At 40.4% G+C, this 12964-nt stretch overlaps 1 protein-coding gene and 1 long non-coding RNA gene across 6 annotated transcripts in view; one reads left to right on the top strand and one right to left on the bottom strand.

The window, feature by feature from the left end:
• LOC147886433 (uncharacterized) overlaps positions 1 to 9909 on the bottom strand; it is a 28966-nt gene extending 19057 nt beyond the window's left edge. Inside the window, exons 1-3 of one of the 2 annotated variants that reach the window (XR_015543307.1) lie at positions 9770 to 9909; positions 9193 to 9388; positions 9050 to 9064 (exon numbers count right to left, since the gene is read on the bottom strand). This is a non-coding gene — a long non-coding RNA (uncharacterized LOC147886433). Of the gene's footprint in view, positions 1 to 9049; positions 9065 to 9192; positions 9389 to 9769 lie in introns of those variants that run through there. The other variant, XR_015543306.1, reaches the window with a different exon arrangement.
• LOC147886432 (MADS-box transcription factor 23-like) overlaps positions 1 to 12964 on the top strand; it is a 141245-nt gene that overhangs the window by 91079 nt on the left and 37202 nt on the right. The gene's annotated exons all lie outside the window — the stretch shown is intronic.

Here is a 12964-nt window from a genome sequence, read left to right as displayed (position 1 = left end):
ATTTTTAGCAAAGAAAGGAAGTTCTAAGGTAAGAAAGCCTTGCACCCATTGTGGCAAAACTAATCATATGGAGAAGGACTGTTTCAAGGCTCATCCATGCACCATTTGTGGCCGTGATAATCACCGGGAGAGGGACTGCTACTCCAAAACCTCTACATCAGCTCCTGGATCTACCTCAGCCCATGTTGCTGCAACATCTCCATCAGCTGATCCTGCTGTTCCTTCCTTACATGATGAAAAGTGGGCTTTCTGATTACTTCTATGTTTTGTCTACCACCTTGACCACCGATGATGTAGGTCAAGGGGTTCTAGTGTCTTGGTCTTTCTATTTGTCTACAGTCAGTCTTCTGTCTATCTAGTCTTGTCTGTCTGTCTATTTGTCTATCAATCTGACTGTGTTTTAGATCCATCTCGTCCCTACCCTTGTGGACCCATATGAGGATATCACTTGAGGAGGGGTGTCTCAGGATCTTTTGTCTGTCATGTTTTCTATCTTGTCTCTCAGTCTATCAGTCTTTATGTCTGTCTTCTAGTCTTTTCTTTCTGTCTTACTCCTAGTGTCCACTTAAGGAGGGTGTTGGAGATAAGTGCACACTAAGTGTACTATTTCCTAGTCTAAGTCTAAGTCTAGTCTTTATGTCTTGAGTGTGTGCCATGTGGCACTTCTACAATTATCCCATAAACACTCTTGCATTATGTCTTGTACTTTGGCCCATATATTCAATGGGTCACATCATTCTAATCTATCAGTCTAGCTTGTGTCTTGTCTACACTTTTCTCAAGGTATTTCTTGTCTTCTAGTCTTGTCATTTCATTTCATTTCCAGTTTCTAGTTCTAGTTCTTTTTCCATATTTCAACAGATGATGTGTCTGGAGGGAAAGAGCATACCGTAGTGAAGATAGGTCGAGCATTTGGAAGCTGAATTAGTAGCTCCATGTGTTGTGCATGCTGCTCTCTCCGAACCACAGATATGAGTGGTCTCAGGTGTGATTTGAAGAGGACAGCCACCCCCCGGAGCCTTGTACTCCGCTATCTCTCCTCAATTCCCTTTTGTGGGCTGACTCCCAAGTATATCCTGTCACTGTAAGCAGCCCTCTCTCAGGGCTCTCATGTGTCTCAGTGTAGAAGATCAGGTCTCTTTCAATGTATGTCTCTGAGAAGCCCTCAGGGTCGGACCAGAGGGTGCCATTGCAATTCCACACCACTATCTTCAGCTTATTGTGTGCTCTGATACCGTCATGCGTTGTTCACTATACCTTCTTCCCTCTCTCCTCTTTCTGCCCTCTCTTGGATGATCACCTTACCGTCTCTGTAGGCTGCCCATTTCCCTTCTTGCCTTGCTGCCATAACTTGCACCATCCCCTCCCTCCTGTGCTCTTGCTGTAGGAGTTGAGATCATCATCCAAAAAGATTTTGGTGCCCTTCAGTGTGGCCCTCATATCCATGAGGGTGGATCTATTATTGCATCTTAATTACCATGTGCCTTGTCGGTGCATCTACCTTACCCACTCTCCAAGCTGATTCAGAGATGAGGTAACCCATCTTTTCAAATAAAGCCTTGGCATCTGACATGGGGGTATCACCAACTGTTAGGCCTCTTACCAGTACATTTATAGCCTTGTTGTTATGCCTCTTTTCTTCCTCCAAAGTTTCAGAGATGAGCTCTTTTTTGGGTGGTGTTGTGCCTTTTTTCAGCACATCCTTCAATGCAAGCATATTTGCCTTCCCGTTCGTGATTTGCTGTGGGAACTCAGCATGTTTCCCCTCCATAGTGGCTTGTAAGGGTGCCATTTCCTTCTTGAGCTGCTCATTCGCAGATTTCAGCTAATAAAAAAGCTTGCATCCCTCTTCTGAGGTCCCTGAACTACTTCATTTGCTCTTTGATAAGGTTCAGTTCTTCTTGGATAGGTGGCTGAAGCTTCCCTTCCTCCCAATGTGCACCTGCCTTCAACTTCTCATTCTCATCTTTGAGAGTGACGACTTGGACTTCAGCATCTCAATTTGGAAGGCAAGAGAGCAGGTTTTCTCATTCAGCATTCGAGCTACATCTTTTGCCCATTTCACATTTCTTCATGTCATCTTGTAATTGAGCACGTAGGTTGGAGATCTCATCATTCCTGTTTTCCCCTAGTTTCTTCTGTATGCATTCAAGCTCAGCATCCTGCAGAGATGAGCAGGTGGGTGGGGCTTTGGAGCTAGGGGAGGCCCCATGGGTGGAGAGAGATTCCCATGCCTGAGGGGGAAGGGGACAAATGAGTACTCAGTAGGAAGAGCTTAGCCGAGAGAGAGAGAGAGAGTGAGAGAGAGAGAGAGAGTTGTATTAACATCTTCAGGAGGCCTCATGGGCCTATGAGACAAAATACAATTAACAGAATAGCTCATACAAGCCGCCATGGGCTGAAGCAAAGGGCTCGCTAAGGCTCTTGCTGAGTGCTAAGCTAAGCTAATGATACTCTCAAAGGTCTCAGGAGACTCCAACACGTAGTGCGAAAGCTCCAATGATATATCCAGGAGTTGTGGTTTCTCTCCGATAGGAAGCAAAGATGACTCGTATCTGTAGCTGTCGAGCTGTGTCTTGTCGTGGTCTCTGGGATCTCTGTATCTGATGGGCAGCATCAAGGGTGACACCTCGGGTCAGTCCGTCGCCTCTGAGTAAATCGGTGATGGGCTGGACCTCTATCGTGCGTGCTCTCGTCATCCTCTGTGGCACCCTCTCCTCTGCCCTGTGTCGTCGCTGCCTACTGATCCAAGCTGCCCTCATGTCGGCTATCTCCTCATCCTCTATCCGATGTGTCCCGGAGACTCGACTGTCAATCGCAAAGAACTGGGGAATAACAGTCTGGCATTGGGACTGATCTGGTACCCTCCACGGGGATGAGGAATGAATGCTCCATTATGATAACACGACGGCTCACTAAAAACTTCTGAGAACCGGTACTGCCACAAAGACTGGAAGCCGAGCTGTTGAGGCCAGTCATCCCACCCCGCTACTACTGCGAACTCCTGATTCTTGGGTAGTATGGCAGTCTGATAGGCTCTTGGAAATATGAACTACATGCTATCCTTGTGAGCTGATGAGGACTGACTGGGCTACTAATGCGGTGGAACTGCAATTTGGAAGGCAAATGGCATGAAATTGGCTACCTATCGACTGCCGGCATGCATTCTCCCCACTGTGGAAGATCCATCCACATAGAAATGCTGGTGCTACTTAATGACTTGCTGGGGTGATAACTGCAATGAAGGGGAAGGGGGCATATTTGGTGAAGGGCCAAAGATGGGCAGAAAATGGGGAGAGAGAGCGAGAGAGAGAGAGAGAGAGAGAAAGAGAGAGGAAGTTCTACAGAATATTGATGAAATTAGTTTTTACAATGGTTTCTACTAGGATCTGCATTTAGTCATCCATAGAATCCTTACCTTGAATAGTTTGCCTTGTTATCTCTAGTCCCAAGGGATTCTTTTAGTACAAAATGTAAGATAATAGGTTCATTAAATGAAGGGAATTTTTTAATTTCGGAGATTTACACGCCATTATCAACAAGAAGGGGTTCAAAAACTACTTAGCTAATATGTACATGTGTTTTCTAGGTTTTTAGAGATTAACCGCCCCGGGTCTCTACTTTTCGTAGTTTTGTGATTGCGCTAGCATAGGCATAGTAGTAAATGACCTTCAATCTGCAATACTGAATTGCCCTTCATAATGATTACTCTGAGGATAACGTGGTGAAGTATAAAGTAGTAGTTGCAGAGAAAGAATGAGCTTTTTCTAACATGTGGTGATAGAAGAATGGAGAGAGAGAGAACAGAGAAAGAAGAGAGAAAGAAAGGTCTATTAACGTCTGCAAAAGACCTTAGGCGCGTATGAGACAAAGTAAAAACAACCAAAAAGTGACTTACTACATCTGGATAACTAGAGAGTCGAGGGAGTCCACAAAGTCAACTCCTACCAAGTTATTATAGGGGATAACTACATTCTTATACTACCATATCATGGTCTTTATAGCATTATTTACTGAGTCTTTGGGTTTGGATTTGAAGTTCCTAATTAATCCTTTCCCATCTTGATAAACCACTCAATTTCTTGCTTTGTATGCTTCCTTGAGTTTGGTGAGTTGACTATTTCTTTGTTTGAGATGGATCGGGGGTAAATATCCAAATCCTTGTACGCTTAAGCTTATGTGTTTATACCTAGATGAATCCAGGAATATTCCCAAACTCATCCTAAAAAAACACAACATAGTGCAGTTTCAATCTCACAAGAGTCACTCATAAGATTTAGAACCATAAACTCCATCATGCATAGCAGGGACTAGCTACTATGACATCCCCACTGACGTCATCAGCGCCCAACAGTGGGTGTAGACCATAGTATAAAAGTATGCTCTCACACATACAAATCCACACACCCACACATACTTAAGCATCCATTTATACAAAGTCTTCGTACTGAGTTTCTGTCGGCACTCCGGAGGTGAAGGGCAAACTCAGCCATGACGAAGGCTAGCACTAAAGGAGAAGGCTAATAAAAAAGTAGTCCAAATCTCTTCATTCAAGCTACCACTGCTTGTGAAGTCTAAACTATTTCATTTTAGTCTCTCCCAAATGAGCATCTAAATCTAAATCTAGCTGGTAGCGCAACACACCACTTAAGATGGAAAGAATTATCACAATACCAACAGGCCGCAACTTGGACGAAAACTTCACAAGGTGAAATTTGCATGTCCGCTAATACGGCAGAAGCATATACCTAGATGAATCCAGGAACATTCCCAAACTCATCCTCAAAAAACACAACATAGTGCAGTTTCAATCTCACGAGAGTCACTCATAAGATTGAGAACCATAAACTCCATCATGCATAGCAGGGACTAGCTACTATGACATCCCCACTGACGTCATCAGCGCCCAACAGTAGGTGTAGACCATAGTATAAAAGTATGCTCTCACACATACAAATCCACACATCCACACATACTTAAGCATCCATTTATACAAAGTCTTCATACTGAGTTTCTGTCGGCACTCCGGAGGTGAAGCTTATGTGTTTGTCTAAGGATCTTAATTCTTGCTGCCTTTCCTCTGCTGTGCTTGTGTGCCATTTTGATTGACATTGCCTATATTATTTTCATCCCATTCAACTTGCATAAATTTAAATGATTATATCATATGTGTCTTTGTCCTCGTCGTCATGAAGGCAACCATCTTTCAACCCCCCAACGTGTAAGATCATTCTATTTTTCAATCTAGATTCTTGCTCTTTTGCTTCCATATAAAGGTCAGGTTTATTTACTTTGTTGCTAGCATTAGCAATTATATACCTAGATGAGTCCACGACCATGCCCAAACTCATCCTCTAAAAACACAATATAGTGCAATTTTAATTTCATGATAGTTACTCATAAGGTTGAAAACCATAAACTCCATCATGCATAGCAGGGACTAGCTACTATGACATCCCTGTTGAGGTCATCAACGCCTAACAATGGGTGTAGACCATAGTCAACTATTAGGTTTCCTATTTTGGTGCTTAATGTCTCAGGAGGATGTCTAAATTCTCTCTCTCTCTCTCTCTCTCTCTCTCCACACACACACACACTTGATGTTTGTGTGCGTGTCTTTATTTGGATGGTGATACAAGAGCAAATAGGTGCTCCATCATATGAAAAATGAAAAATTTCTAGTAATTAGTTATGGAGAAAAGAAGAGGGGTGAAAAGGAAGAGGGCAAGGCCATGATTAAACTAAGGTATAAAGAGGGGAGGGATAAATTAAGAATAATGGAGAATAGGGGCTTTAAAGAAGAAAGGATGTGAGATTTGGGGGGGGGAGACCATGCATTAAAGAGGAAAGGAGATCTCAAAGGGGGAGGGGGGATGCGGGAGCATTTATAACACTATTATAAGGAAATGGGCACATAATATTATTTCATAGCTTAGTGGCGGGGCTCACGCATGGGAAAAAAGGAGGTTTGGTGTTCGAGTCTTTTCTTGAACGTTTGGGGAAGCCCCCTTGGACATAGTCTATGCATAAAATAAAATAATCCATGGAGAAACATAGGTTAATTAATCCATGCACCAAAACTAATCAAGTAATGGGTTGGAATATTGGAATAGGAGAGGGCAAATAGCCCCGAAAAGGAACAACTTGACTTAAAGTGGAAAGTGACTCGAATTATTCAAAAAGAAAGAAAGAGAAGCAAGCACATTGCTAAGAACATGAGCAAGGCATTTGATGAGCATTGAAAGAGCATGTTCACATCAAGTAGTGATTATTCTCAATGAATTGACTATCTAGCCTTGCATTAGCCTACTACGATTATCGCGGTTGTTTGAGCCTCAAAGGCGCGCTTTGCCCAAAGGGCACCCCTTTCGTTTTCCTTTAGACATCGTTTTTTCACAAATTCATTAAAAACATCTTTGTAAACTTTTAGAATTTTAGGCAATTAAAGAACCCCTTACTTACAGGAGGTTAAGGGTCTCAAAGGGTTCCAATTTAGTATTTTCTAATCTTTAGGCATTAGGGAGGGATTTGAGGTGGGCTTATGGGAGTTCTTTTTTGTGGGCCAACGCAATATTGAGATGTTTTTTTATGGGGACCAATGCCATATCAAGATGTCGAAAAGCACTTCAACCTCTTTAACCCATAGTTTAGATACATGATATTGACTCCCATCCATTGATTTGATCTCCAATCCAAGGGATACATTCAAATGTAGATCAAAAGATAGATGGATCAAATCTAAACCCTTCATCAAGGCAAAGATTTTATGGAGGCGCAAGTGGAGAGCAAAGGAGAAAGTGCTTAATCTCATCCATCCATTTGAGGACACATCCAAGGAAGGGAAGCTGCTTCAGTTTCGATCCTTCTTTATGCACTTCAATGGCATCCCTCCATTATGCTGTTCAATATCCATCCATTATTTGTGTAGATTTGGACACCCTCCATTTGCATCTTTTATCTTTAACATCAATCTATACAAGATCCAATGGTCCCCAAGTCTCCATCATTATTGCACCACCTTTTGCAAGAAATTTTCCACCAAAGGCACCTCCCTTCATTCCCCCATAATTTTGGGCAATTTCAAAAGAAGTGACCAAGACAATTGCTTAAATACTACCCATTGGGTTACTACCTAGGTCTCTTGGTCCTTCTGTAATCCCTTCCTTAATCCATTCCTTACAAGGTCCTTTTGAAACCCCAAAGCTTCCCTAATGCTATTGAACACGAGTGCACACCCCACCTTCAAGTGAGCCCTTTTATTATATTACCATCATTCCCTATTGTTCCACCTCTAGTGTGAATTCAATAGCCTTTTATTGAACCTCCCCGATACTCATAAACCTTTGTAACCAGAGGGGGAAATCCTTGTAATTGAGATGCAATGCTTTTACTAGGATGTGCATGTAAAAAGTAGTTAGCCTATGCACTTTTCCTCTTACTTCTCCACTCCTTGTCCACTCGTTTATTGGCCTTGTTTCCAAGTTTAAATAGCCTTCAATGTATCTTCCTTTAGAGTTTTTTGAAGTATTTTTTTCTGCCCCTCTTCTTTATGAACTAAAATTTTTGGCATTTCATTCGTTTACTCCCCTCTACCATGCCTTATTATTGTGTTATGTTGGTCCATCTTGTAAAATTTGAATGGCTCAAGTGAATTTCAAAGTGTTCATGATTAGTTTCGGATTGCTTAGGTGTTACTTAGTATATTAAAAGGGTATTTTCCAATCATGTTTGCAATAAGAGTTATAATTCTAATAGAGGTGGTATATAAAATCTTTTACACATTATCTTAAATCTCTTTTAGTAGATGAATATAGAGGTCCATAGTGCCAAATATAATAAAGTATTAAAGTTACCGAACGCTTCTATATGTACATGTATAATACTGTAAAGGAATCTATAAATTATATGACAATGTCCACAACTTTGGTAAATATGCAAAACAATTAAAAGTCCAATGACTTCTAAAGTGAAAACAATGGCAACATGTACCATTGCTAAGACTCAATTTTGCTTACATTAGTCAAGCTAAATTATAATCAATATTATGAGTGCTTGAATGAAAATACACAAAAGTCATACCAAGCACGAGCTAGTAATGTTTGTGGTTACCCATACCCATTCAACCAAAGCTCTATGATGGCTAGAATATACTTAATCTTACAATTGAACAAAAACTAAAAACCTAAACAAAAAGAAAAGAAGAGAGAGAGAGAGAGAGGTCTTTAGAACTCCTTTAAAAGGGAGAAAATATTTAAAAATGAAAAATTAAACATACATAGCAAGCAAATCAATCTTGATGTCGAGAGGGGGGGGTCCTTTAGAAGTGGGGGGAAAAAGGAAAATTAAATATACTTTGTAAGCAAATCAATCCTTATGTTCTCATCAATGCCAAGAAATAAGCAATCATGTGGGTTTTGATTAGGTACAACCTAATGGTAATATATAGTAGAGAAACAAAAGCAAACAATTTTTTTAGGTAGGCATTAAAGAAGCATAGGCAAGCTTGTAATTTAGGGAGGCAATAAAGCAAGTGGGCAAGGGCCATCAAGTTGTAAAAATAGCATGACATGTGGCTCAGTGAGAGCCCAAATTTTCTCTTGATCTGGCTATGTTGCGTGCCTCAAGAGTATGTACATGCAAAGGCAATTGTTTAGCCTAAGATGCTCTACACATGGTTACCTTAGAACCTTTTGATTTTTGTTTCAAGACCTTGAATGGCTTGATGCTCTAACTATTTCACAAATTGAAGGTCTCTAGCCTTGGAGCTTATTTTCTATTCAAGACCTAGAATGGCTTGATGCTCACAAATTGAAGGTCTCTAGCCTTGGAGCGTAGGGCAATTGATTCTCTAGTTATTTCACAAATTGAAGGTCTCTAGACGTGGAGCTTAAGGCAAAACAGATGCTCATAGTATCATTCTTTCTACGAGAAATACAAGATGGGTGCAATCTGTGGAACGGCAGGATCCCGCAGTCCACACCATAAGCGAACTTTCGGAGCTGAATAAGGTAATGGGGATTCAAGAATACCAATCTCGACCCTCCATTCGGGGCAATCTTGGGAGCTGCTGCATGGGCATCGCGGAACGAAGAATTGTGTTACCCTCGTTAAACTGGAAGATTCCCTATTGATACACTACTTCACCCTTCTGCTCCCATCAGAAACAAAGTCCTGGAGAGTGGGCAGTAGTACCTGGAGCTTGCAACTCGTTGCAGTTTCCCGTCCGTGGAGAACACAAGGATGCCCACCTCCGCATCGCACAAAACCGACAAGTCATGAGCCTTTTTAAATAACCCGCGGCGCCGTTTGTTGAAAGTTGCCTTCCTGTTCCTGGCGTTTTCTATTCGCTTAATTTTGATCTTGCGTCGTACATCTTCGCTGTCTGAGCCTGAAATAACAAGTTAGTGGTTAGGGTGATCTCGAACATGCCATCGGCTTGGACTCTTCGGAGCTATCCGGGACACTGCCTTAGGGGGAGCGGTGCATTCTGTCACACAATGAGGCAACCCGAATGGCCAAAGTACCAGCTATGAAGGGGGGGAAAAAAAAACCCTGGAACTGCCAGCAAACCAAAAGGCGATGATCATCTATGATATTTGAGCTTCTTCGACTTGCAAGCTCTCTTCGATTTAAAGCTTACAAGCGGTGATCCAGGCCAGAGTGAAGAGTGTCACAGTAAGCTCAAGGTACGTGAGATACCAAAGAGCTCGAGCAGGGGCGGCGTGATAGAAGGAAGAAAATTGTTAGGAAGAGGAGAAGCAAAACAAACCTGAAGCTCGAAGGTGTCGAGCTGAGGAGCAGGAGCACAAGAGTCACACCCAACTGCTCAGTGCTTACTGATAGAGTGAGAGAGACGACACGTCTGTGGTGTGTGCAGGTAAGGCTTACATAAATTGATGAAGACTGCAGTTGGCTTAATGACCTAAATGGATTGTAGGCAAAGACTTGCAATTGTGCGCATCGTACTCTTGATGTAGAGAAAAGGTGCAAAGAGCTTTCTGCTATACGTTGAGCATGACATAACACTTGAGAAGGGAAAAGAAAATGGAAGAATAAGGGGTAGAGTTCTTGAGGTCTCAATGTTCATTCGGATGAGGGGATGAGTGCTCTTTAATGCCTTTGTGATATTTTTCTTATGGAGCACTTACATAGCGGCCTTCAAGAGGTTATTAGCTACTCTAATATGTGTTACCTAGATATGGATACCATTTTCTACCCTTTTAATAGTCCCTATTTTTAGCTCATTTATAGATGTCTTTTCCTTGCTCAAGGTGACTTACAGCATGGTGGGGTTCATAGCATACCAGCAGTTTGGAGTGGAGATTTATAAACAATTTTTGAAAAGGCTAGTTAGCTCTTCGTAGTGGGCCAAAGAAAAATAGTAGGTTCATATTTGCATGTATGCATGAAAGGTAGGTAGGTACTAGAGCTATGTTAATGTAATTTTACCATGATGGCCAAGCTTTAGGATTATACTTGGTTGTTCTTTATGCTCACATCAGTGAAAGGCTTTGAGAGACTATAATAGGCTTGTCATACTTCATATAGCCTTCAAAAGAGGGTCAAAAGATGCCTTGCATATTTGGCACCATACTTGGCAAGACTACGATTACTTTGAATAGAGTATGGGTGTGAGCATTTCCAGTTGGCTCTAGTTATTCTTTCTTATCAAAAGACAATAAGCAATCCTTTGGTCATTACTTTATCTTTAGGAGTAAAGACATTATGGTTTGAATCTAATGTACATGCCTTCACATATAACAAGTTTAGTTGCCTCCCATTTACAAATTTATATGAACATATATACCAAGATTGCTAAATTGTAAAGCCTACCCATACATGCATGATGAGGCTATATTCTAAGCTTCTAGAGTGCTTAGTGTTGAGTGTTGAAAAAGTTTAAGTTTTTTATCATTTTCATTTGCAATGCTTCTAGAAAGCTTAGTGTCAAAAGAGTTTCTAGTTTTTTTTCATTTTCATCTTGAATGCTTGTGACCCTAAAAAAACTTGTTATGAAGCTCAAATCCTTCAAAATTTAAAAGTACTAACAGTCTTTGCGTTGTTCAAATTACTTTGACTCAAGAATTCTAACTTCAGGTGCTAAATTAAAATTGTGTATTGGCAATGAAAGGCAAAGTATTTTGCACATGGCCACGTAGGTAATATTAGGTCATGTAATGGGGGGCTAAACAAGTCGAAGACAATAGAAAATAAAGAATAAAGGAGACATGAGTCGAATGATTCTTGTGCCACTTAAAAAATACTTAAATTAAGAAAGGGCCAACACAAAGTGTAAAGAGGGGACTTTTTATATATATTAATTAGCAAAAACAAAAGGATTTACTCTCGGGGGTGTCACTATGTATAAACCCTCTATGCATTCAAGGCCTATTTCTAAAACTCCTTATTTGTAAATTTTTCATTAATAAAATGTACCCCTTTTCTATACAAATCTGTAAATTTTTTTCAAAACTATTTTAAATAGTCCCTTATGTATATGTATTTTGGTAATTTTTAGAAATTAAAAATATCCTTCTGTTGAACTCATGCATGTGTGCATGTGGCATACATGTGTGTGTGTGCGTGCACATGTGCAGTATATATATGTACATGTGTACATACATGTATATGTGTGTGCACACTTGCATGTGCATGTCTATGTACGAAATCCCTATCCTAAAATTACATAGTTTATTATGCTAAAAGAATAGGTCCACATAGAAGTTCAAGTTGAATTCAAATCTATATTACATGTTAATAGTAATTCATCGGGTTAACAAGAAAGATTTTGAAAGAAATATAGCTCTAAGCTATGATCTGAGTTTCACAAAATGGGGTAAAGATAGATCGATGAGGGTTTTTTATTTATTCATTGTGGGGGGAAAACCAATCTTGATTGAGAACTTCTTACTTCCATTTGTAAGGTTTTTAGTTTCACCTCCTGAGTAAAAGCTTTGCTATTATATTAAGATGTGCTCCAAGGGAGAATCTAGGCCACGTTTGCATAAAAAATAATATCCTTAAAAAATATATCGAGTCCATGTGCATTTTACATCATATACAAATATAGTGTTAGGTATCCCATCGAAGAGTAGTTCAAGAAAAGAATTGAATAAGGTAGATGATGAGTCATAATAGGAAGTATGCAGTATAATGCTAATCAAGTATGCTCATTGTATTGTGTACACATAAATGCGTGTATTGGTCATTACATTAGGGAATTTAAAATGTTTGTACATAATGGATTATCATAGGTAGGGTGTTGTATAGTCTATTCTATAGATTAAGCTCTCTCTCTCTCTCTCTCTCTCTCTCTCTCTCTCTCTCTCTTCTTATAATAGACATATATTTTCAAAAAATTATTTTCGGAGACATGGCCACCATGCACGATGTCCAAGCTTTCCCTTCCCTTAGAACTCTGAACCACTGTAGTAGCTCGAAATACTCTCATTCAATGTATAGCCGTGTCATTCTCCACCAAATGGTTGACCTTAAGGAAGAGACTTGCCACAATAGTAGCCCTTTGATACGACCTATGTGAGCTTTATTGCCACCTGTTGCATCAAGTGAGTGATGCCACCCATGGCTCTTGAGATCCACACATATGGGACACATATCTTGGAGTAAAGGCCATCTCCTGGCAACCATTTCTAATCAAACATGTAATAGGGCCGCCTGTCACTTCTCTTAGGAGTAGTAACATGTTCCCAAGAAACCCATGTCTGCCCTAGCTTATTGTTTGCTTTTTTCAATAGCATAAATCTAATGGACTGCTACATCTGATGCAAAGCTTTTGGTCCATGGCAATAAATGCAAGAAAAAAGAGACGATTCTAATCATAATGGATTGTGCCACTTTGACCCAAACAAGAATAGGCCAACCTTGAGATTGGTCTCTATCTTAACACAGATGTGATTGGTCTCTATTTTGCCATAGATTAACTAGCAAAAGGGACATTGTTTTA

Source organism: Dipteris shenzhenensis, chromosome 24, assembly GCF_047967505.1.
Source record: "Dipteris shenzhenensis isolate YYH24624 ecotype China chromosome 24, Dip_SZ_1.0, whole genome shotgun sequence".
Lineage (NCBI taxonomy): Eukaryota > Viridiplantae > Streptophyta > Polypodiopsida > Gleicheniales > Dipteridaceae > Dipteris > Dipteris shenzhenensis.
This window is presented reverse-complemented; position numbering and strand designations above follow the sequence as displayed.